Raw genomic sequence first — 25,814 nt, 5'->3', positions numbered from 1 at the left:
TTGTTCTCCATTGGCCTCAGGTGCACCACTTCTCCCTTTTAGCCTCAGGCTTGCCTGTTCTTCTTTTGCTCCCTTTCTTTTTTACAACCACGAGACCTGAGTGCCCCTGAGGACTGCAGCTACTGGCCAGCCCAGAACAGAAAGAGCTGCTGCCTGAGCACCCGGACTCCTCAGTGCAAGAAGAAAACTAGCCCAGGGCCTGCAGAAGCAGTGTCACCTCTGACTTCAGGAAAACTCACTCACTAGGCACGGCTGATAAACAGCCCCTGGGCCCCTGGAAGCCCGGGATCACTGATGCTCAGGCACCCTCAGTGATGCTGATGGACCAGCCACCCCAAACCAGGGCGAGACGCCAGCAGGTCTGCAAATTCCACCAGGAAAAAACAGAAGTGCTCCAGCGGGTATTTTCAGCCCCTTAACAAACACTCTCCAGACCTGGAGTATGTACCCTGCTGAGATGACACAAACAACAGGTTCTTCTTTTCATTTAGCTCCTGCTGTCCATCAAGAGAGTATAACTTAAGCATTAGTGTGTTATTTCAGATATAAAATCTGGTGTCACAGCTTCGCCAGCAAACTTTCAGCTGTAATACTTCCACATTGATATTGTTGTTTTTGAAGGACTGTTCCTACAGAAACAAAAAATACTAATGCATTCACACACAGAGCATAGACGTAAATTTTGCACTACAGGACATCAGGCAGAAGCTGAATTCTCCAGGAGCCAGAGTTCCCATAAAGTCATGAGAGAGGAGAGATTCTGGGTTACAAATGCTGCTGCACTGAGAACTGTGGAGTACAGCACAAGTACACTGCCTAATTTCTAGGTAAAGCATCAGATAAACCAACTGCATGCTTTTTTCAGCCTCCAAGTCATACAGCAGTATCAACACCAGTCCCAAATGGCCAGCGTTGCTTAGTCCCCACACCGACATCCTACAGGAATACTTAAAGGACAAAGATGTTAAAAGGTAAAAATTAGCTGGATTTAAATTCATCAGTGTCCTCAAACAATGATGCACAAAAAGGGCCAAATTTGGAGGAACTGGACCCCAACTCTTCTGTAACTCTATTGACCAAAACCGAGTGAAAAAGGGTTTTCTATGAGATTAGCAACATCAGCACAGGTGGGGAACACACCTTGGCAGGGCTAATCTCATCTCAGTTTCTTGACTTGTGCATTGACACGCACAAATACATTCTTTCTAACACTGCTGATGTTGTAGATTTATAAGTGTGTGGTGATGAAGCTGAAAGGGTTATGGAGACATTGCTGGCATCACCACATCTGCACCAAACAGGACAACATATTGCCAACCGCAGTGGCACCGCAGGTCATTATTACACAGGGAGAAGGAAACCCACGTTCCTTCCATCTATTACCCTCTCCTCCATCTATTATCCAGTCATCTGACATTTGCCAAAAAACGTGTCCCAGCAGGTGCTCACAGAGGGAAGAAGCAGAGAAGCTTGTACCCGCGTGTAACCCTCTGGCTTGCAAACATCATGTCGCCTCTGCAGGAGCCTGGCCAAGTCATTCACCAGCTCTGTATTACTGCCGGCGTAACAGGGGAAGCAAGGGGCAGACAAGCAAATCCACTAAAAATGAGTCAGACAGAGTCTTTATCAAATGACTCAGACTAGCGAGTGAATAACAGGGATTATGAAAGTACAGACACTTGCGTGAGGCCATTCATATGACTTGTGTTCCCCAGTGACGCAAGAAGCAAATGAACTGAGGACTATTGACAATGTACGATTCCTATCTTGCTGCCTGCAATGAAATTTAGAGGATGCTTCCAGAGACAGGCTGAGTTAGAGATAAAAAGTGACATGAGACAGCTGGGAAAGAAAGAGAAACAGACTAAGCTGATTTTTTTTTTTTTGCACTTTTCTACCCCAGAGAAATGGAAACAAACTGATTGCTAAAGGCTTATCAAGTGGGGCTCATTCTTCTAGTGGTACTGCTTATACCCTTGCAGAAGCAGAGAAGTTTCCTGCATGACTAAGGCTGCCTGGAAGCACAGCTCCTCAAAGCCACACTTGCTCCTGACACTATGGAGCATCTTTCTCCACCAGGCAGACACGGGCTGGCATGAACCTCAACTGAAAGCCAGGCCAGTACTTTGCACAGACCTCAAGGTAATTACACAAACCTGATTTGCTATTATTCCTCCTAAGAGTCCAGCAGCTAAATGGGATGAAGTCCTAGGCTCCGTCACCAGGATTTAGGGGCTGTTTGACATCCCAGAACATCACCCAGTCTCTGCGCTAGGAGAACACTAATAGCGACAATGCCCAAGGCTTTTGTAGCGCTTTCTGATCTGCAGATCCGGAAGCTTGCTGTGCAAGTGTCCAAATCTTACCTCCATTTTATAGATGGGATAAAAGAGTGTTAAGCACAGAGGAGTGTTTCAGTGGCATTTAAAAATCTCTTGCGCGTGGGGCACACAAGTGAAATGGTCACTCACTGGTCATATCAAAGCAGTAAAGATACCACAGACTCTCAGAATTTCAATACACGTCAGCTCTCGGTCCACTTGCTTTGCATTTCTTATGTCTGACAAACCCAAGTTCTTCAAATTCAAAATCACTCATGGTTGATTGATAAATGCACTGAGTGACATGAGACAGGGAAAAAATGCTAAATAGTTCAGATTAAAAGATGACCCAGATAAGCAAAGGGGCAATGTTATCATCTTCCCACATGGAACAGAACAAGTCCTATGAAGCAGCAGCATCACACGTCACTGGCACATGTAAAACCTGTGGCACCTACTTTGCCTCTGGATAGAAAGCTCTTCAGGAATGGATGGTGCTACTTTCACTGACCTTGATTCTCCATCAGGAGTCAGGAAGGAAGAGAGGCTTTTAAGTGCACGCATTTTCCTAGCTTACTTTGCACGAACTCCTCCATGCGACAGCCCCAGGAAGAACTATGCATTGAATACCAGAATTCCAATGAACTAAGTAAATGAACTGGTAAAATACTGGTAGATTTAGTATCTTCTAGTATGAGACAATACTAAATGAATGACTTAACTTTTCCCCAAAAAGGCTACATTTTGGTAAAGTTCATGAGCGCTTTTAGCCATTGGGGATCTCCTGATCATTGCTTAAAGCCTACTTAACTAACTCCATCACATCTAGCTAAAGACCTCCTATGACTTAGGCATTCTTCATCTCTCCATTGTACTCCAGACAACAGAAAGGAAACTTAAGAGCCGACAGACCAAAATGTTCTTCTCATCCGGCTTCATACATTTTGATAGAGATTCTTTTTCATAAAACATTTGTGATTAATTTGTTATTTCATGAGCCTAAACAGAGGACATATCAGTTTTATAAGCCACTCTTCCCCAAAAGAGACGCTACTTTTCTTTTCATTAAGAAACGATGACAGCCAAAGCAGGGCAAAAGCTACAGCAGCAGTTTGAACGATACTGAAAAGGCAACAAGTATGCCAAGCTCATTCAAAGCAGTATTGTAAGAAAGTTAAAAATAACTCTTTCTCTGACCTAATAACAGAATCACATTCGCTTATAAACTGCAAATCTTTGCGTCCATCCCTGACATGATATTAAAAACAGCAACACTCCTACCTCCCAAAATACACCCAACAGGCTTACAGACTGACTCAGCAGATGGAGTTTCTAGCTCCTGCCCTCTCTTTTCACTGGGGCTAATTAAAACAACAACACTTCTTTCTTCTTACATTAATTACAGAAAAGGTTATGAAATACTGTGATACAGAGGCCACAGAAATACCTGAAACAGAATCTGTATTCATTCCCACTTCTCTTCAAATCTTCTTACTGTCATTTGTAACTAACACGATTAGTACCATGAAAATCTCAGCCTCGGCTTCCTCCCTAAAACCACTTGTTTGCTACAGAATTTGCTTGAGCTCTGTCTTACTGCTACCACAACCTTCCAGTCTGGTTGAGTTACTAAGCTACCGTAACTCCGTGGATCAAGTGGCATCATTAGCTCTGCAGTTTCTGAAGAATGATAAATCTTGGAAACTGTGTAGGAAAACAGCAGAAATACCTCACCAGTTCCCACGCGTGTTTTAAAGTCAATCAGCATGTTACAGGTTTCCCATACTGGATCTGTTCGGGACTTAGAGTCTCCTGAACTCACAAGCGCTACATAGCGGGTCAGGATTTCTTCTGAATTACCCACACACCTTATAACAGCACTGCGAAACACCACAAGGATCTGTTCACGAGCACTTCAAAACTTCACACAACTTGAGTGCATTCGAAGCAAGATTCCTGCTGCAAAAGCGCAGGACTTGCCTTGAGGTCCATTTGTTTCACTTCACGTTTCCTTCACTCCTCATGTTTAATTACTTCTGTGTTTCTTTAGAAAGATTTATTCTCAGGCATATTAAAGGACATTATCCTATGCTTCCACAAAGCAAAGGCACTCGTAAAGTGTTTCACAGAACAAAAATCACTTTTGTCAGTTACCAACTCTTGCTTCTCTGAATTATGCTGTAGAGTTCACTGGCCTTTGCAAGCATCCAGCAAAACTGGAAGCTGTTGCTAAAGCATTTTTTGCAATCAATTCCTCTAGCAAAGTGTTACCAAAAAAACACCCCACCAAAACACCTAAGCCCCAACTTTCTCCTGAGCTATCACCAAGGAAAAGCACTGAAATCACACTACACTAACACAATACTACAGAAAATCACAGAACACCAGCAACACATGTAATATACTATTTCCCTTATCAACACTGGGATATTGGCTCTTCTGAAACTCAAGAAAAAAAGATTGTGAATCCACAAACCGCACCCCAGAGCCTTGCAGAGTAATGCACCAGATCACACTCGCTCATCTTTGTCAGTATGATGAGCTCATATTCCGAGTTGAAATGCCTACAGGCAATAATAATGAGAAAATCTATAGAAAAGTATATACTGACATAGGAAATGTAGAAACAATCTTTCAATAAACTCTGTGTTGGATAAATTTTAATTTTTATTTGAAATTATTATTTCATGCCTAGACTTCTGAAATTGTCATCTTATATTTCAATTCAATTAGGACTTTTTTTAGATAATACTTTTTAGAATGCAAAAAATATTTTTCAGGTATTGAAAAAGAATAATTTTTCATTACTGTCCAGTGCTTTAGGGTTTCTCTATCTCTGCAGTTTTTTTCTCACTGAACCTTTCCTCTTCTACCACTTCTTCTGATGCCCTATTTTTGCCACATTACTCCTATGCTACCAGAAAAATGAGGAAGTGAAGATTTAAAATAAAACTGTTTGTGAAGGGCAAGCGCCTTTCCAATCTCCCTGCATTCTGAAGGTTCTCTTTGTCACCCAGTTTTCTGCAGTTAGGTTTTCGTTTTAAAAGCACAGCTGTGATTTCTTCTTCATAGAAGGTATATGTCATTCAGTTCCTTTCACATACATGTTTTGCAGGTCAGTGAAGTAACATCATCTCCTACTATAGCCTCTCAGGTTTCTTTTAACTTTGCAGTTGAAGATCTGCATTTAACCTTTCCAAACTTTTTTCTTTTTTTTTTCTCTAAACCTTTGAGCAGAAGGTAAGTAAACTATAAGCCACGATCAAATAGCGTCACAACAAATTCCTTGTGATTTTTGAGGGAAACAAAGGCTTTCCGGAAGGCACTGACTGTTCAGACACTTGTAGCATTTGGCTGTCAGATGCTTCCCATCATTTGCTCCAGACTGGCTTCCTAGCAGACTAATGGACATTACTTGCTGTAGCCTTCCCTTTGAAATTCAAAACCTACTTGTAAGCTCTATTTCAGACTTATTATTTTTAATCTCTTTTCAGGGCCCAGCAGAATCACAAACTTTATTCTAGTCTCTGGATTAAGAGTTTGGCAAGTTTGCATTACCCTGCACAGAAGCTAAAAATACAACTTTAGAAGGACTCGAACTCAACTGTTTCACACAATTGCCTTTCTAGAGCAATTTGCTTCCATTAAGAGATCAGAACACTTTTTAAATACCCCAGTAGCCTGCACAAACATGAATAGGATCAGTTTAACTAAGTGACCTTTGTAGGAACTAGATGGAACCCTAATGATGGACAGCAGTAGCAACTCATGGATTAACCATTCAGGAGGCAACTGGAGACCTTCTGTCATCCGCAGGGTAACTCAGCGACAGCCCACACTGAGAAACATGAGTCTTATCGTACCATGTTGTATCTGAGCAGCTCCACTGAAGTGTTGGCCAAAGCAGACTGTATTCTTCAGCGTGACTGATCAGAAATGAACAAATGGGACAGCGTGATGGAGACTGTTCTTTCTGGCTGTAAAGGGAAAGCTGAGACATTGCAAGAAATAATTTTAAATTGCTCATCCAGATCACTAAGCTCTGAATTAAATGTGTCCAAATTACAAAAAAACCCCAAAACCAAACAAAAAACCCAAACAAAAACAACCCCCCAAAAAAGCATCACATTCAATACTCTATGGACAATGGCTAATAGAATTACAAAAAAAGTTAAAGACAGCAAATGGAAATATAAAATTAGTTCTGCGTATAGCTAGCATGCCTTCATTTAAAACACATTGTTCTGCTTTCGCAGTTCTGGAGATCTAGATATGTTTATGTGAATGTAAATAAATGAATAAAATGTCCATATACATGCACACAAATAACACTTTCATACATAGTTGACATAGATGAGAAACATATTTAGAAACTGAAGAGATCTTATCAGGATGTCTAAAGCAATCCAAGTTGCAACAGGCCTATAGAGAGAGGCAGTGAGAAGAGGACAAGCTTTCACCTTGCACTGAGGGATGAGAATTACTAAAAAGGAGAGTTATATGTAGTAAAGAGACAGTAGAAAGGGCAAACTTTATCCCCTGAAAAAGCTACATATAAATCCACTCAGATTATCCGTGAAACAGAGCGGTAAAGAAACACGTGTCAGACTGAAGGTTTTGAATGAAAAACACAATTAGCATGTGGAAGGATTTTCTTTTACACAAAGCATGACCCGCAGCCCGAAGTTCATACAAAGAGATGCACAGATAATAAGAAGCATGCTTGCATGAGATACTTGGACATCAACAAACCCATAATCTTGAAACTGTAGTGTTTTACAACCTGAAGACCATTAACTGGCAACAGTGCCATAAGTTGAGTTTCTTGATGAGGTGGTGCTTGGTCCTGGTCTCCTGGAGAAATGGGGACCTCGGGAAGCCTGGCCAGGGGCAGCGAGCTCCCCAGGGCAGCACTGAACGCCGTCAAGGAAGGAGGAACATGCCGCGTCAAAAGGCAACAGCCTCTTGCCAAGACGTGGCCTGCTGCCTTTTACCTCTGAAGCACAGCAAGGGAATGGGAGATCTTTAGATTAGGCTAAAAAGCATTACAAAGCTGATCCATTGCAGAGGTTAGTTTGTTCCCAACAGTGTGCGCCAGCCCAAGGGTGGGGTAGGACCTGAGCACCACAGCCAAGAGACACCTGCAGGATTTAATATGCTTTTTAAAAAAGAAAGAAAGAAAGAAAAAAATATTTTAAAAGCCTTTTTTTAGTAGTTTTCTGCAGAGTTGGCACATTGACCAAATCCGAGCACTGTAATAATTTCAGCTATCCACAACTCAAGGGGAAACTTTTAATTTCGTTAAGCTGTAAACAATTAACAAATGACAGACTTCAAGGTTGTTTATTCTTTTCTAAGAGAATAACCATTTATCATTAGAGTATTTAATATTTTGTAGGCCACAGCGGAGGTTGGAGAATTCAATAATTGTAATTAGACACATGTAGCTGCTTTCATTAAAAGGATAAATCTAATAAAATACAGTTAACATTATTTTTTGTTGTCATTAAAAAAATTCATACTAATGTAAAGGCAAAATTTCTGTGCTGAAGAACTGGGGGCTGGGGGAATGACCAGGAAAACATAGGCTGCATTTAAAGTAGGATGAAGCAATAATATTTGACACTTTGGATATTACCAACCAGAACCTCAGCAGGAATAAGCTAGGGTCAATTTAATGAGTTTGATGAAGCTTGTGTCAGGAAAGTAGCCTGAATTACATGCAGGCAGCATCAGGCATGAAAAGGCAGCACTATCTCTAATTCTGAACAATGATTTCTTCCAGTGAAGCCCAACTCACAGTGCAATGCTGGGGAATACTATTACCCACTTTCACAAAAGGGAAAACCAGGACACAGGGGGCTAAAGCGGATGGACGGAAGATTTTACATTCACTAAAATAACAGACTTTGTTTAGCAGCCTGTTATCAGCTCAGTCAAGTTGCTTCCCAATACTTTTCATGTTCTGTTTTAACTGTGATTTTAATCTAGCTGGGTACTTTTAATTAAAAAACTAAAATTGAGCAGCCACAAATCTTTATAACCGGAAAGAGAGAGAATTTTTCCTTGAACAGAACTGCTACTGCTTTACACACGTTTCATGGTCAGAGGATACTGGAAGAATTCAAGACTGATGATAATTAGTACCATATTTTGCCCAGATTTTTTTCTCTGCCTTGGTGATTGAATTAATTTTACATTTTTGTTGTAAGGGTTCCTTATTTTTCTTAATACTTGGATACTGAGGACATGCAATTATATAGTACTTGTTTCCTGCTCAGGAGCCTTCTATAGCAACAAAGGTCTCTGAGCTATGCTTGTGATAAAAATCATTAATTCTTACAGAAGTCATTTTTGCAGTGTCCAAGGGAAATTAGCAGCTCGTTGTTATTTCCTGCTCACCCTGCCTGGAAAAAATGAATAAACAAAATCTAAATCCCTCAATTTACCAAAGGAAAGTTCTTTAGAGGAATCAGAGTGACTAGAAACATAGTGCCTAAAAATACTCAGTCTAGTTATTCTGCCAAAATGAAGGAAATGTCAGCATGGTCATCGAGACTGCAAAATGAAACCCCAGTTTCATGTCATTCTTTTATGTATTTTTATCTTTTCTTGTGCCTATCCACATGTTGCAGCTGGAACATTGCCCTCAACAGGCACTTTATGGTGCAAATGGTAAACACTTGCACTTCTGAATGGGGTGGGAGTTTCACCATGGATGGTAACGGTGCAAAATGAAGCCATTAATAGGAATGTCAGATACAATAGTTCATTTCTGGCTGTCATCAGCCTCATCCTAACAGTAACTAACAAAATGACTGAAATGCTTTTGACTGTGTGTTTCTGATTAACTCTTCCTACATTGTGAAACAGTCTATTTCACTATATCAAGGCACTATTGAAATGGGTTTGTGACTAATCAGTAAGTTTTATCTCACCTAAGCTCTGTGCAGGAGGGACCTTCATGTTCTGTATCATTTATAAACCTAACTGGAGCAATGCAACTAAGCTAATTGTATTCTTGGCATCATTCTTCAGTGAGTGCTGGGAAAGTGCTTATTCTCCATTCCTTCAGATTTATTATCCAGCTCTTATAAGTGAAATTAACAGGTTTTCATCTCGTCAACTGCCGGGAAATGGCTATAATGCTTGAAATAAGATTTCATATCTAGCCAGCCAGATGGGTTGTTCTTCTACATTTTACACCATCAGAATGACTGCTCTTCTGTCTTTTTTTCATTCATTTATATATATATATATGTAAAGAGGTGAAAGTAAGCACGAATTGTATTTTGCTGTATGAACACACAAAATAGTCTACTGTTTGTATGAATGGACAATGAGCATCTTCTAAATTATTCGTGTATTTTTAACTTGTTTGTATATAAGTGAAAAGACTGTTTTATCAGTTGGAGACATACTGGAGAACGTCACTAAAAGTAGCATAGAAAATACGCTTTAAGTTTGCCATCAAATGAACATTTTGTCCTTGACAAGAATTCACCAGTTTACAAAGGTATACAACGGGACATGGCCCTCTACGATTTTACCTGTCAAGGCTTTTGGTTGTTCAGTGCTTTCCTGTATGGGAGCAAAAGAAAAGCCCAAAATGTTTCTGATACATATTTCCAGATAACAGCAATGTATTCAAAGGTCACTTTCAATTCACATGTCTTTTAGAAAGCACCTCTGTGATTTGTTATTTTACCGGTATTCAAAGATTATGTACACCAGGTATATGTATAACTGTCTTTGAAATATAATTCCAGGATGGGGTAACTTTGTGTAAATTTTAAGATTCCCAAGGAGATCTTTTCTCTTTAGTTTCAAATGATTTTTTTCTCAATAGTGTGTAAGCCACAAACCCACCTTTAGTTTTTGTAATTCCCTGATAATATTATAATCATCACTGGGGAACTAATGATAACAAGTAACTCTTGAGAGTAATAGGTTCTGTAATTATAGACTTCACCTTCCTCCAGTAGAAGCCAGGGCAGGAGCAGGGCCAGAAGTCCAGTTCCCCTCCATGGGGAAATGTCAGCACTTGGACCTAAAGACCCTGCATTCTTTCCCTCTCCTCACTGGCCTTCTTCAGAAACTACACCCAGAAGCCTGCTCTGATCTTTACCGCTCCCCAAGAGTGAAGTCTCAGCAAGGAGAGCTTTATATGGGAAACAGAAGCCAGGTCCAACCACTCCTCGGAAGACAGTGGGGAATGGTACAGCAACAGAGACCTGACGGACCTGGCTACCGACCATGGGGCTGTCACACTTCCCGTGCAGCCCAATGTGAAGGACAGGCTCCTAAGTGTCACTCAATGAGAGGGGAAGGCAGCAGTGGGTGGAAAGAAGGGCTCAGCACACATCAGCTGAGCCCCAAAGACAGCTCCTGACAACCTGCACCACCGGGAACTTCCAAGGCATTTCCAGGGTAAATCCACACTCATAACGTACCAGCAATTGAATCTGGCCCCTTTGTTTTCTGTATTGTGCTGCTTTATCTTTGCCTCCTCCCCACAGCACTGTGCAACCCCTGTTGTTCTTTACTGCATCTAACATTCCCCTGACAACTCAAGACACTCAGAAAGTATGTCAATGCATGCAATTAAAATATCTGAAATCTAGTGCATGTGTTACCATGCACCTGCAGAGCTGCTTGTAAAAGTGCAAAAAAGACAACATTTTCAGTTGTACTTGCTGCTACATCCTTATATTTAGTCTCATTTGGAGAGACACTGAATACCCAACCACACATTGTGTGGAGCCATGAAAGTCAGAGCAATAGTCTCATGGGGGTGCTAAGTATTATTTCACTAAGAACTTGGGGAGTAGGGTGAGGCAAGAGTCTCTGGCTGGCAGGTTGTTCCAAACTCCCATATCTTGCCTGCGGCTCCCACGCAGCAACTGAAAATTCACATGGACAAACAAGTGGACCTCACATCCCTTCAAGAAGTCCCTCTGCTGCTAACCTGGGCATACAAAGACACAGATGGTTTCTTGGCCTCTCCCTCAGCCTTCTCCTCTTGCTGTGCACTCTCTAGCAGCTCACATACATTTTTCCATTACAAGGGCCTTCCCTTCTAATTGCAGAAGCATTAGCAAGGATGGAAGAAATTTCTCATTAGTCAGGTCAGAATTGTTTTCTCAAACTGGATATCAAGGGATGAAACTCCACGCAAAACTTTATTATTATAAAAACTGGGATCCCAGAGCTAGGATCTCTTTAATACCAAGATACCTTTGCAGCTACTTTTTCTACTGACAGCCAAAGCTATGCTCTCTGTTGTCTCCAAAATTACAAAGAACTATCGGTTATTCACACAGCCCTGTTTTCTATGAACAGTACGGAGAGAGACTGATGGGCACAGGCAGCAGATCATCTCCATAGCACAGGCAGCAGAGATGGCAACAACTCAGCAGCAACAATGAGCTCAAGGTACAGTCTCTACCGGCATGCCCTGCATCAGTTTTAATTGATTGTACTCGAGAGAGAGATATTACATCCTTTAAAGCTGTGCTTACAGAAAAGCAGGAATATGTTTACTGTTAACAAACAGTTACTTGAATATACCTAACTTCTTTTTTTGCTGTCCATCCTGAAACAAAAATAAATATCCAAGATTTTGAAGCTGCTGTGTCTGGTAAGACAGAATAATCCCCCCATTACCCATGCTTAAGTATATACAGTGTAATAATGTTTCAGCTTCTGCTCACTTCAGAAGTTGTGATTCCCCCTACATTAGTGGGATAACATATCACTGCTCCATCGTCACAACACAGATGCTGTGGTGCATCTGGTAAGACTTCACGCTTACGCTTGTAAACCCCATGTTATGACTGCAGCAGCAGAAAACAGTGTTTAATGTTAATGCTGCTTTCCTGTAACAGAGTTAAAAGGCATTAAGAGAGAACATCTCTAGGAGCACTACAGAATCTTTGTCAAAACACTGTCAAGACATAAAAACATACGCAATGCTGAAGGAAATGTGTCCTACCTCAGTTACAGAGAACGCTATGGATCACCAAAGCAGATCATTAAATCAATCAGTAGTCTACTTTGCACCACTGAGCTCTCAGCATATCTATCTGTCCAAGGGAACCACTGCTGTGGTTGTGTCCACTTCCTCACGCTGCCACACAGCACTGCATTGCTTGGGAATTCAGCAGTGACAGTAAACGTTGAGTTAATATTTGTATTCACTCACAAATTCAAGAAGTAAAACTATTTTATTCATGTAAGCCTCTCTGTTGCCACATTTCTTTTTTTACATCTGCATTTTGGGACTAAGCTGTTTCAAAACATCTTTTAAAGTCATTATAAATGTAAAGATCAATCAAAACATCTTTAGGAAAAACAAGGCTTCCCCTAGCTAATCCATATAAATATTGTGCAGAGATACATTTGTCACAAGTTCAAAAAACTGAAAATTTTCGTCATGTTTGCAGCATCTCAGCGTCCAATATCAAAACGTACTCCCAATCGTATGATTAAATTGCACACTAATGTCATGAACTGAAAGAACTGCATTGCAAAGACAGTGATGCACAACACAAGGAATGAAGCCATCTCATTGTAGTACCACGCACGACAAAGATATGGGTATCATCATTACAAATGATAAAAAATACAGCAATAAGTAGATTTACCTGGAGTAGTTACTGTGTTCTATTCCTGATGTGTTTCATACTCCTTTCAGCATAAACACCCCTAAAGTATATTTCCTGCTTTGTACTAATATTTTATTCACGACATGTGTGTTCTTCATTATTAAGTGAAGAACGGTAAGGTTTTCAGATGGAATGCAGAGGGTGGGGGGAACAGAAATCCCCCCATTCCCAGCTCTCTCAACTGAACTCTTACGATGCAGGTGGACAGAAAGATTCTGCTGAAGGGAAGGCGCAGTGTATGCAGCTCCTCTCAGCAGCGCTTCTCTCCCCAGCAAATGCAGCTTGTTCGTGGTGGAACAGCCTGCAGTAGAATAACACGAGAATTTCTCAAGTGCTAGTGTAAGCGAAGGAGGGGGTGTGAGAGAAAGCAAGGAAAGAAAATGCTCAGGAAGCTGCTTCTCTCTTCAGCTAAGGCATGCTCTATGTCCCTCTTTCGCTGGGGTCTTGCAAGGATAGGCACACCAAAGATTATGAGGCTCTGCGTTACTGTGTGAGATCTAACACAGACAGTTGGCTAAAACAACCAAGGTTAGGGAATGCAAAATATTAAGTTTCCAATAGCAACATCAACACGTCCCTGTTGTAGCTGCTGTAACGTGATGTACATTTTGAGACCAACAGCAATAGTGTGTGAGATAACATCTTTGGCCTGAAATCTAATCCCAAAATCAGTCTTATTCTACTACTCTTTCTCGAGACGCATTTGCTACTTTTAAAATTTTGTTTGAATTTACAGATGCCTTTTTCCCCACTGTATTCTTTAACATTTTCTCTCCTCTGATGGTGAACAAACTAACACGTTAATCCTTCCAGGTGCTTAGACAGCCTGTTCACAGCCCATTGTTGGATGTAAACTTCAGTGATGATCTGATCACAGAAGAAAAATTATTTTGCATGTACAAACTGCCAGCAAAACTACCTGGGACACGTGCTAGAAATAAAGAGAAAAATCAGATTTTTTTCAGATGTGTGATACATACATTATGTAGCCAGAGTGCAAAAGACCTGCTGAGCCTCACACTGTGCACGAGGGCTCTTCCATCTGGCATCCACTCCTGCAGCTCCCTGGCATCTCCAGCGGCTGAGCTGACGGTCAGGGTGCAGCATCGACACTTCCCCATGGCCCTGCGTGCCAATTCCACCTCCCTGGGGCTGGATCCTAGGCATCCTCCATATGTAATCTCACAGTTAGCCCCAGCACAGGACTGTGAACGGCACCTTTTGCGTTAAGCAACAGGAGCTGAAACGTTTGCTCTCATACATACCATACTAATAGATGGTACATTTTTTTAAGGGCACTTGAATCACTACGGCCTCTTGTCCTTGCTGACTTTGATTACCAGCTCTAAGTGATACAAACCCAGGTCTCCCTCACCCACCATTTTAAAACAACAATATTATTTACAATTAGTAGTTTAAAAAAAGCATTGTTTCGTTAATAGTATTCACAATGATATAGTAATGACTACACTTTGTAATCTAGTAATAATAGCTCAGAGAAGTTTCTCTGGGGGAGAATTTTCATCCCCATGTGGTTTATCTATGCTAATTCCTATGCAAATTAAGAACCCACTGACACATCCTATTATAATACTTGCCCATTTTGTACATGCGTTTGGTGAAATCATCGCGCTCATATTATGCTGTGGAAGAAGAACACATCCCAGCCCGTATTGTTGCTACGACAAGAGATGAGATATGGATCCATCATGTGAGTATATTCTCCACTCTGGAAAGTGGGTGTTCACCATCACTAAAATGGCATGGACAGTGGGTGGCAGCAGGTTATCATTTCTTTCCTACGTTACAGAATTAGTACTGTCAATCCTGACCTTTAAAAACTCAAGAGTTTAAGAAATAGAACAAACTGATATATTTTTATTTATTGCTTCAATATTCTAGCCTGTAAGATTCATATTTTCTGTTCTAAAGAGACAAGCATCACAACTATTTTTAAAAGGGAAGCCTGAGCTTTCCATCACTGTGGAAACTGAAGCTCTAAAGGAAATCACGACAAGATCCATAATAAAATCATGCCTGCCAGCAACTTCACATAGCATACGAGGAAGAAACCCCTTAACAACATCATGTTGTCACTAAACACAAACTGCTGACAGCTTATGATGAAGGAACAGCAAGTAATGCAAGCTAGACCATGAGTGGCATGTTAGTGTACAACAAAGCCCAGCTGGGACATTTCTGGATGAGAACGGGGAAGGGGCTCGTGCTTGTGAGGGGAGGGAGACATAAACGTCAGCCCAACAGGCAGTGCCGTTTGCTTTGCACTGACAACGCCTGCTCCGGTGAGAGCTGTGTGAAAAAGGCAAATGCAATTGCTGAAAAACTTTCAAAAGAAGAGCACACCCTCAAGGCTGAATGCAGAGACCTCTATCAAGTCAGAATTGGCAAAACCATGAGCTCATGGCATTTTCATGCCACTTACCCTTCCAACAGCTAGTTAACGGTGGGTATCCTGGTTTGCTTTTATATGCAAACCCAGCACACGACTCCAACCAGCCCTGAGCCAGGACAATACTGATTATTCTCTCTTACCTCACACAGATCTGGATTTCCAAGAAAGTGCAAGGCCTTTGGCTATCCCAGACTCCAGACGGCAATGCAGACAGACCAGCCAGGGACACAAGGACTCCACCACTCTGAAACCTGCGATGTGGCTGCAGGCCTGAGCACGACCTTATCTGGCAGATACGCAGGGCTGGCTGGGTGGCAGACCACATGCTGGCTGAGCATGTCTCGCTCCTGGCCCACCCACACGAGCACAGGTCATGCCACACTCCTGTGTGTGTGACATCAGGGTCGCAGAGCAGGAACAGCACTTGTACAAGTCCTGATCTAAGCCCTGGAGACGTGATGGGTCTGACAAATCACAAAGAGAAGAGCCTTGTCATTTTAGCTCCCTGTTGTACACTATTAACAGAAGGCCTGGGAACATCCATCCCTTTGTGAAGATTAGGCTACTCAGATCTGTATATTAGAGATAAGTGGTAGAACTGACGTGAATCACTATTGTTACAGGGCTGGAGACCCCAAGGCCTCCAACAAAACCCAGGGAACTGCACAAACAAGAGGCATTCCTCTCCTAGGGGAGCTAATCATCTAAATGAAGAAGACAGGCAGGGAGTTGGAGAGGAAGCAGAAGCCCAGAGAGGTGAAAGCAATTTGCCCAAGGCCACACAGACAGTTGGCAAGCAAGCCTAAAATAGAGGCTGACCCTCTTGACTGTCAGCCCATTGTTCTCTCCACTAGACTGAATCTCACATGGTGGATGTGACATTAAATTGGTATTTCTGTTTTGCTGCTGTCATTTTTAAAAATAAAAGCATGATGGCAATATCTCTGTACTGACCTGCCATAATCAAGGCCACACAAGCACTTTTAGAAACAACACCGTGGAGAACTTTTGCTAAGAGAAGAAAGCAAGGCCCCTGGACACAGGGTCTGGAGAGCACATCCTGATTATCAGCTATTTCCCTGCCATTAAAGACAAGGGTTACTGCTGTTTTGAAGGCTCTCGGCACTAACGCCTTTACCAGACCAAACCTTGGACAAGAAGTGCAGCTGAAGAATGCAGCTAAGTGAAGACACCATCAGGAACTGAGAAAGCATCTGGCCCTGCAGAAGGGTTAATAGCACAAGACGACTTAGGATTCTAAGGGTGTCTGCAGTAGCTCTCAACCTGGCAGGGTAAATTCTCCTATTCAGAACCTGGCACTGCCAAACATGGACTACTGCTGATCAGTGATCAAGACCCTGGCTCCTCTGTACACCACTCCAAGCTGCAGGACACTTGTCCTTTTAGAGCACAGGTTTTCATAACCCTTAAATGTCACATGAAAATGCAGTAAAGTTTTCCAAAAGACCTGTATCTCTGTCTATAAAGGCTGCACCAGTGTTACTTCAGGCATCACAAAAGCAAAACAAGACTTCCACCAGTGTGCAGCTGAAGTAGTTTTTCAGAACACCCTAACGAGCGCATGACATCGTGCTCGGAGGCCTCTGCAGGACCAACAGCCACACATGCTGCCCTCAGGGAACAGGAGGAGGAATTCAACTATCTGCATTCCAACACAAGAACAACTTATTCCGTACGCATCGATATTTTATTCCACTCATTTCAGACCAAAATCACAGACTTCTTTCAGTTCTGCTTTTAAACACAGCTCCCTGGCATCATCTACACAGCGTCAGTCCCCCAAACTGGAAGAGAGCAAACGTCGCTCTGGTCTTCAAGAAGAGCAAGAAGGCAGATTCAGAGAACTACAGGCTGGTCAGCCTCACCTCAATGCCCAGGAAGCTGCGGAAGGTGACCCTTCCTCTCTACTCAGCATTGATGCAGATGCATCTGGACTGCTGTGTCCAGTTCTGAGCTGCTCAGTACAAGAAAGATACGGACTTACTGGAGCAAGTCCAGTGCCAGGCCACAAAGATGATTAAGGAACTGGAGCATCTATGACAGATGAGAAGAGGCTGGGAGAGCTGGGACTCTTCATACTGGAGAAAAGAAGACTTGTGGGGGGATCTTACAAACGTGTATAAATATTTGATGGGAGGGAATGAAAAAGAGGGAACCAGGCTCCTCTCAGTACCGCCCATTGACAGGACAAGAGACAACGGACACAAATGAAAACACACAAAATTCTATCTAATCACAGGAAAACACTTTTTTTTTTCACTCTGAGGTTGGTGAAACAGTAGAACAGGTTGCTCAGAGAGATTATGGAGTCTTCTTCCTCAGAGATATTAAAAACTTGACTGGATATGTTCCTGAAAAACCTGCTCTAACAGACTCTGCTTGAGCAATGGGGCTGGACAAGATGATCCCAACAGGTTGCTTTCAGTCTCAATGATTCTATGATTTGCTGGTGCTTCACTACGCAAACAGCACAGTTTGCTTGCAATGACCAAACTACATTCAGTGCAGCTGTATGCAAATTTCTCACCACGGTTTCTCGGTGTGCTTTCTCTCCTTCTGCTACCAGTAGATCACATCAAATTAAAGAATTTAATGCTAGTCTTAAGACTTAAGTGTGACAAGTAATTAATTACTTAATAAGCCGTACTAATTTACCTTTATATCTTGTGTCCTTTTGACAGCTGCTGTCCATATTCCACTACTTCTAACCTTCTGGCATGTGAAATGCACTCATTCACCTCATTCCCACTAAAAGTCAAAATGCAGAAATTAACTCAAACTGAAGGCAAGTATGTAACTGTGACTTCATTACAGAAAGCAGAGGATACAACCTTAACAGATGTTATCACGTTTAGCACGAAAGTCCGTGAAATTTGTTAAATGAGAGTGAAACAAGGCAATTTATAAAGATATTGCAACCTACTATTAATACAGGAAACATACAGACTCACATTCCGACACGGACATCAGAAAACCATACTTTAAGTGAAGGAAGGAAAATATCTTGCATACTTTGTTCACCAATGTTAAAAGCATTGTAACTTTCTTAAGCAATAAGCTGACAGATTTCAACACATTATTAAATAAAGACATTTAGTACTTGCTCCTTTCTTGGGAGAAAAAGGGCATGAAAACTATTTTTCTAAAGTAGTAAAAAATTCATTATTCTTGGACTGACTTGATCGAGTTCTAGTAATTCTAGATGTCTGTAATACGGATTTCTATCTACTTCTAGGATATCCAAATACAAAACATATTTGAAGGTAGATGGCAGAAGCAGTTTCATAATTCCACATATCCACACTTCCAATACTCTCCGGGAATGAAGTCATTTTCAATAATACAGGAAGACACAGAATAATGTCAGAAGTTCAATTATACAAAACAATTATGTATACCATCGACTATAACTTCTTCAATAAAATGAGCTACAGATAAAGATTTTACAGAATTGTATGCATAGGCTGTTCTTTATTTTGAGGAAGAACTGCATCTTTCCATATATTTGGGTAATATATTAGTTCATGGGTGCTATTAGAAAATAATAATAGAATAAGTATCACTAGTTGCAACTTCTCTCATGAGAATCCTCTTCTCATTCAAATCAGTAAGAGGATTAAAAAAGATTCACTTTATTGGAAAAAGTAAATTTCCTCTGTGTGTAGCTACCCACGGCATACTCAACATGTCTGAACACAAGTTCTGCAGCTACGCTTGACTGTACTTTTAAAAATTAAAGACATTAAAATTCCTAAACATACACAAAGGATTTGATAAGGTTTTAGAGAAATTACTTTTACCAACTTAAAAGCAGTACTTATAAAATTACTTTGAACCCTTGTACTTCTGAAATACCGTTCTGAAAGAGCAGTTTCTGAGGTTTGAGAACTAGGATTGGGAGACTGGAGAAGGGATGTGGGACCAGAGCAACCCAAACAGTTATGAGTTCTCATTTCTTGTTTGGACATTATCTATTTAAGACCAACATCTACAAGGAAATCCCCAGGATTCATATCTGAACTTTGTCTGACAGCAGCAGAAAGAAGATCCCTCCACCTGAAGGCTGGTTCCCCTCTCTCCCCCCTAAAGAACCTGACTATATTTAAAAATAATGCATCTTACAAGCTAAAATACTGACTTCTTTATGATGATGACAGTGGTGGTACAGAACTAGTCTTAAGATTCAACAGTCAGACACTAAAACCTGTGGCTATGGCAACCCTGGCTTCCTGTTATAATCCTCACAGCACAGCAATACTTCAGAACACAACATTGTCAAACTAGGCTTAAAAAAAGCAAACTCGGGAAATCTATGGACTGTAATTCCCTGAAGCAAAAATTTAAATAACTCTAGTGAGGTGGCAAAGTTTAAAAACTGAGGATTTCCAAAACAGCTTCATGCCACAGATCAGTAGTAAAGTAAGAAAACAGAAGTTGTGGTTTCCTTTCTGTATGCTCTAAAGTCCACCACCTACTTAAGTTGCACATGGATTTTAGTTCAGCATAGTTCAAATCCTGAAAATTTGCCACTTTCAGGTCAATGCTGTAGAGGAAAGTAATTAAGAGACTTAACACACAAAACCCAACATGAACCTACATTTTGATTCTCTTATTCTACAACTCTGACTACTGTGGGTAGTTTGTTAGAAGAGTTAGCACAGGAATGGGCACACCTGCTTACACGAAAATATATCTCTTCACAATCTCTGGATATGCAGCACTCTGTTGGAATAGTAGTTTCCAGCAAAACAAAAATGCATTTACTCGAGGCACAAACCCTATTTGCCAGTTAAATAGAAGAAATCAGGACTAAGATTTCACAGTACTAATTCCAACAGGTTTTTAACATAGCTAAGTATACTCCGTTCTACCTGTAGGGGAACTGCTATGCCCAGTATCATAGGAAATTATTAAAAAGATGATCACAACTGTATATTCTTCCACTAGAAGAGAAGACATTCATGAAACTGTAAATTTTCATACTTTCTTCTACACAAAGTCCTATGTAAGAACTATCCATAGCCTTTCTTTTGCACGCTTCCAACAAAATAGAGCGCAACACCCTTGAGGACAGCAGACTGTAAAACTTGTCATAGAAAATAAGAACCACATATAAGAAATTTGCTCATGTTCTTACACAAAATAGCTTGTCCTAAGTAAGATAAAGAACCATCTCGCTTGTAAACTCAGCACAGAAAGGCAACTTTCTAACTTGCCATCAGAATCAGAACAACCAACAGAGAAAGACAGTGAAGGACAGAGACATGGTGGATAAACGTCCATGGCTCACAGATCGTTCAAGAGAAGTTTTTCTTTCCCCCCATAACCTGCAGATTTTAGCAACTGGTATAAATAGGTTAACTTAACTGAGGTTTCTCCTCCAAGTGAAGTTATCAGATGTAAAGGATAGGTAGCAGCGACTTAAAACAGATTTTAACAGATGTTGCGGTACCAAACTGTGTTTGTTCTGGTAGAACAATGCAAGGCACTTAGCGAAAAATCACTTGTTCTTCTAGTTGCAAAATTTCAAGAGGCCTTTGAGAAACTGAATTAAAGTTTTTTCTTTATACATCTCTAAAATGGCAGGCCTCCTTTGAAATTAAATTAGCAAATCTAATTGCTCCAAAATAATCAACAAACATGCCTGCAAGTTGAAGAAGTACAGCTCAGACATCGTGTCTGATCATTATCTAAAATGTTCATGTGTTGTACATATACTGCATCAAAATCACTTCCTCGGGTCTGGAAATAGTATAAATATGCATTTATGCAGGACATGTTTCATTAAGTAATGCTGACATGAAGCTTCCATGTTAGCTCCCATAACTTATGAAAAGGATTTTGGAATGTGTATACAACCATTGTTTTTAAAACTATGTTTCATATGTATATAAATACATGCACAAATATTTATTAATTATTACATAATGGTAGTATAAACATGAAAAAAAAAATCCTGTTAATATATTTTCACATTATGGTAGTATTGATCTTGTGCTCGTTGATTGAACTTCCTTAGAAAAAGATGATTACAACTGATAACCTAGAGAGTAAAATTTAAAGAAAAGTTGGCAGTACTTTTAATTAAAGCTTCAATATGGTCTACTGTTTGCAATGTCACCTTTAAAGTCAGAAAAGGCAATCTCTCCCACCACTAAATTTTCCTTTTCATGGGTAACATTTAATTGATCATCAGGAGCAATAAAAGGATCCCGAGTTCATCCTGGCTTGCAATGACACGAGAAGCCAGGCTCATACCGTCAAATAATCCATGCTGGAACAACTCCCAGCTATGTGTTAATTAAGGTTATAACTTGATTTTCAGGCTCTGAATGAAACTTCCACAGGGGGTTGGGAGGTAGGAACCAAGACACCCTCCAGACCTGAAGGAAACTTGCACTAGAATTTGCTGTTGCTTATCACACGGTATTTCTGCAGCAAGTCTGTCCACATTAAGGCCCCACCGTGCCTGACAACAAAAAAACAAGTACGAGGAGATACCCCCGTGCAGACAAGCCTGCAGTCTGGCAACATGGGGAACAATCTACGAGACAAAAATTAAATTTGCTCATCTACCAAAACATTGATGGATGTTCGTAACTGGAGCACATGGATGGCTCCACTGCAGCAACACACTCCAATCTTTCGAGTAGGCTGCAGCCAAACGAGCAGCACCAGGTCTTCCTGCCTCATGGACCAGTGCTATGCATAGCAGATTGTATTTTGTATCTGTATACAAACTCATCTCCAACGTGAAAGAAAACCTTCATACCAGCATTAAAAAAAGTATTTTGATTCATTTCTTTACAGCTGAGAAATATGGATGTTTTCATAGAGTACATATTATGACCCTGCATAAATCCCTGATCCCCACTACGTGAATGGAAATAAGGAAAAAAAGTGCTAGTAACTGAAACAAGGTTCTTGCTTCCTGCTGTTTCTCAGCACCTGCTGGTGTCTTAATGCTTTTTCAACAAATGAAACTGCATTGGGCAGAATTATAATAGAAGGCAATATGTCTTCAAGGCAGTATGACACCCTTATTCGGTGGCTCCCTTGCTGAAACCAGCTACTTAAGTGTAGGGAAAGATAAACATACCCTGTAACGCAATTAGCTTCTAAGCACAAAAGAGGTACAATGCTCAGGAAAAGATTTATTAGCATCACCTATGAAAACACACAATAAGAAATGAAAATATTAGTCAGTGGTAGGAAGTGTGTTCCTATTAAGTTTGCTAATTACATGGTTGTCAAGAGGTGGGCAGGTAAGTTTTGAAGTATACTGTAAACTGGCTTATAAGTACTGTAAACTGGCTTAAAATTTATTGGTACTCTTAAGATTACCTGAGACATCTCCATCTGTTGTTCATTACTTTGAAAAACTTGAATTCCTTTCAATTAAGTGTGTTGTGTTGTGCTGGGGATTTGCCTCACATTAAATACTTTGAAAAAAACATCAAAGTTGTTGCACAATTTCTAAGGATGAATCTAAAGAACAACATGCTTTTCACATATTTGAAAACATTTATCTTGTTATCTTTAAGATGCTTCGCTCCTGAATGCCGTGGAGGACAACTTCTGAAACAGACACAGGAAAGTTTGTGCATCTCCGTGAAAAAACACAAAATTGCAGAATGTTCGGGTTTGGAAGGGACCTCTATGGGTCATCTAGTCCAACCCCCCTGCTGAAGCAGGGTCACCTACAGCAGGCTGCACAGGACCTTGTCCAGGCGGGTCTTGAAAATCTCCAGAGAAGGAGAATCCACAACCTCCCTGGGCAACCTGTTCCAGTGCTCCGTCACCCTCAGAGTGAAGAAGTTCTTCCTCATGTTCAAACACAAGATTTGGCAAAAGTATGTGATTTTGAGAAACCACTGTGAAGTTTACAAAGACTTAGCAGAGTGGTGTGACTTCACCAACACTATATTAAAAAAACCTGCTTGGTAAATGCTCACTGAAGCACACACTCTTGCAAAGGCAAGAACAGAGCGAGTCATCTGCTGTTGCCAGCTCTCGGAGAAACAAACTGACAAAGCATCCCATTTTCCTCTCACGCTGTCTCCCAAAGAGTAACCACCTGCTACTCCTCTTGCCTCAAGTGCCAAAGACCTGCAAGGTTTGCTGAAACATGCTGACCTTGCTAAAGACGCACACAGGTCTCAGTCTAGTAGCACATGGGGAAGACTGGTTTTGGTTTGTTTTCTTCCTTGCACAAGGAATACAGATGCTGTCATTCCTGTGCAGAAATGTAAGCTGTGCCTCCAGGACAATTTTTGGCTTATTGACCACATTACTCTCAGCTTCTGAAACAAATCATGCAAGTGCTTCAGCCTCTAGATAGTCCTTTTTTCGCTCCTGCAGTGGGACCACAATAAGACAGATGTGCTGTGGACAAACCAGTAAGAAATCACAGATTAAAAAATATTTATAATGCACATGTCAGAGTTATCCCTTCACAGTTGTCTTAATCAGTGCAATACATACCTTTCACGTGCTCACCACTGTAGCTTAAATGCTCTTTAAATATCTTTGTGTGTCACTGAGATACTTAGGGCACTAGATAGCCTTTACCCAACCTCAGTGATCTACTTTTTGTAGCCCTCAAGCTTCTACATAATGTTAAAATATTTCTAAGAGACTGAAAAGCAAAAAAGACACCTAGATCACAATTGACACAAAGAATAAATCCACTGTATTAGCTGATAAAACATAACGTCAGTAAAAATAACTAAGACCACTACGATCGACCTGAACTGTATCTTTTCTCATTATTAACCAACTCTTATATTTCAAGGTAAAGCCAGCGAAAGGGAAAACAGAAAAGTGAAATGTTGCCATGGAAATGTTTGACACCAAAGACAAATGGAAGGTCTCTAGGAAAATGGCTCAAGTTTTAAATAGCAGGTATCCAGTGTAAGCACAAAAGCATAAAGAAAGCCATTGCTCTGCAGGGTATCTGTCACATTTTTCTTTGCATAGTTACTTGCCTCCTCATTTGCCTTGAGTTTTCTCAGTACCTGGACTACTATTTGCAAGCTGCAATCCCTAGTACTTTTGCTGGGAAACACACTGCCAAGATCATCTCAGAAATGTAGGATTTTTAACCCCTGTTATAATTTCAACACTCGGTTTTAATTTTTAAGCCTATTTCAATCTAGCGTTGCAGTTGAGAGTCTGTAGCAGTAAAATTATGCAAAAAAACCCCAAAACACAACAACAAAAAAAACCTTGTCAATTTGTGCCAACTATGCCAAACCCAGCAAAGTAAAAGGTCAACTTATATCTCAAACAGATGCAACTACATTAAGGTATGTAACTGTAAAGCAGAATTACTCAAACAATTAAAAGTGGTAACAATCATAGCCTGTATTTGTACAAGGTTTGCAATCCCACGTTACATTTTAAAGATTTTTAAAGACAATTTTTCATTCCCACTCATACTGTACTGTGACAGAGCAAAAGCTGGGGTTCATTTGGGAACGCAACATGAATACGCTGATACTGAACACAGCAGGGATAGTTTAAATTCACTGTCTTCTCCAGAAAGGGCTTACATTTAGCCCTTTTAAGAGATCAGTGAGTAATGAGTATTTTAAAAGAAAACTGTCCCGCTGAATGTAAGAGTACAGGGGAGTCATTTTGAGATAGCAAAGGAACTTTGAGAGTTTGTGACAGTGAAACATTGTATCTTAATTCCCTGCCGAGAAAGAAGCTTGAAATTACAGAGAATGGCAGAAAAACCATGACCTAAGACCAAATTCTCCAAATATACCAAAAGGATTCAATGACTGAGTGAAATGGGAAGTCTGAACAGCTTGCTCTGATCTGTAATTACGCTGTATTATGGAGATAAATTATTTTGAAATTAGATTAAATTCAAATGAATCAAGATACTTACAAAATTTTCAGAATATATACTTCAACCCCCCAAACATATTTATTAATCCTAACAGTAATAGGAAGTATCCCTCTTGTGAAGTATCCCTCTTGTGAAGCTCTTCTTCAAATATTAAATTCATTTTAACTTCAATTATGGAAGCACAAACAGTACTGGCATAATAACATCAAGCAACATTTTACAGATGATGTTAGTGAATATTTATTTATATAAACTAAACCAGGACCACACAATCCCATTAGACCTATGCACGCCGACTCTGAAAGGCAGATTTGGTTTCAAGGTGGTTTTTCCTCCCTCTGCCAGCACCACTGTGGATTTTTACATCTTCCAAATTATCATTTCTAGTGTCCTTCTTGTAAAAAGGCCAAACAGGTTGTAAATACACAGAAAAGCCACTTAGACATGGTGCTTTTACACACAACTAAATTCTTGGCATCCAGTGAAACACAGCACCTGAAATGACTTCTTGCAGAGGCTTTGTCTAAACCAGT

The 25,814-nt window shown here is 40.6% G+C and overlaps 1 protein-coding gene across 4 annotated transcripts in view; it reads right to left on the bottom strand.

Annotated features, from left to right (window-relative positions):
- Nucleotides 1-25,814, bottom strand: part of MYRIP (myosin VIIA and Rab interacting protein) — a 232,531-nt gene that overhangs the window by 79,898 nt on the left and 126,819 nt on the right. Inside the window, exon 1 of one of the 4 annotated variants that reach the window (XM_075418807.1) lies at nucleotides 6,185-6,287. The exons of the other annotated variants lie outside the window; for them this stretch is intronic. The gene's annotated coding sequence lies outside the window, so the exon portion shown is untranslated. Of the gene's footprint in view, nucleotides 1-6,184; nucleotides 6,288-25,814 lie in introns of those variants that run through there. 4 annotated transcript variants of the gene reach the window in all.

Source organism: Opisthocomus hoazin, chromosome 4 (assembly GCF_030867145.1).
Source record: "Opisthocomus hoazin isolate bOpiHoa1 chromosome 4, bOpiHoa1.hap1, whole genome shotgun sequence".
Taxonomy (NCBI): domain Eukaryota; kingdom Metazoa; phylum Chordata; class Aves; order Opisthocomiformes; family Opisthocomidae; genus Opisthocomus; species Opisthocomus hoazin.
The sequence above is the reverse complement of the archived record's forward strand: the minus strand, read 5'-3'. Positions and strand labels throughout refer to the sequence as shown.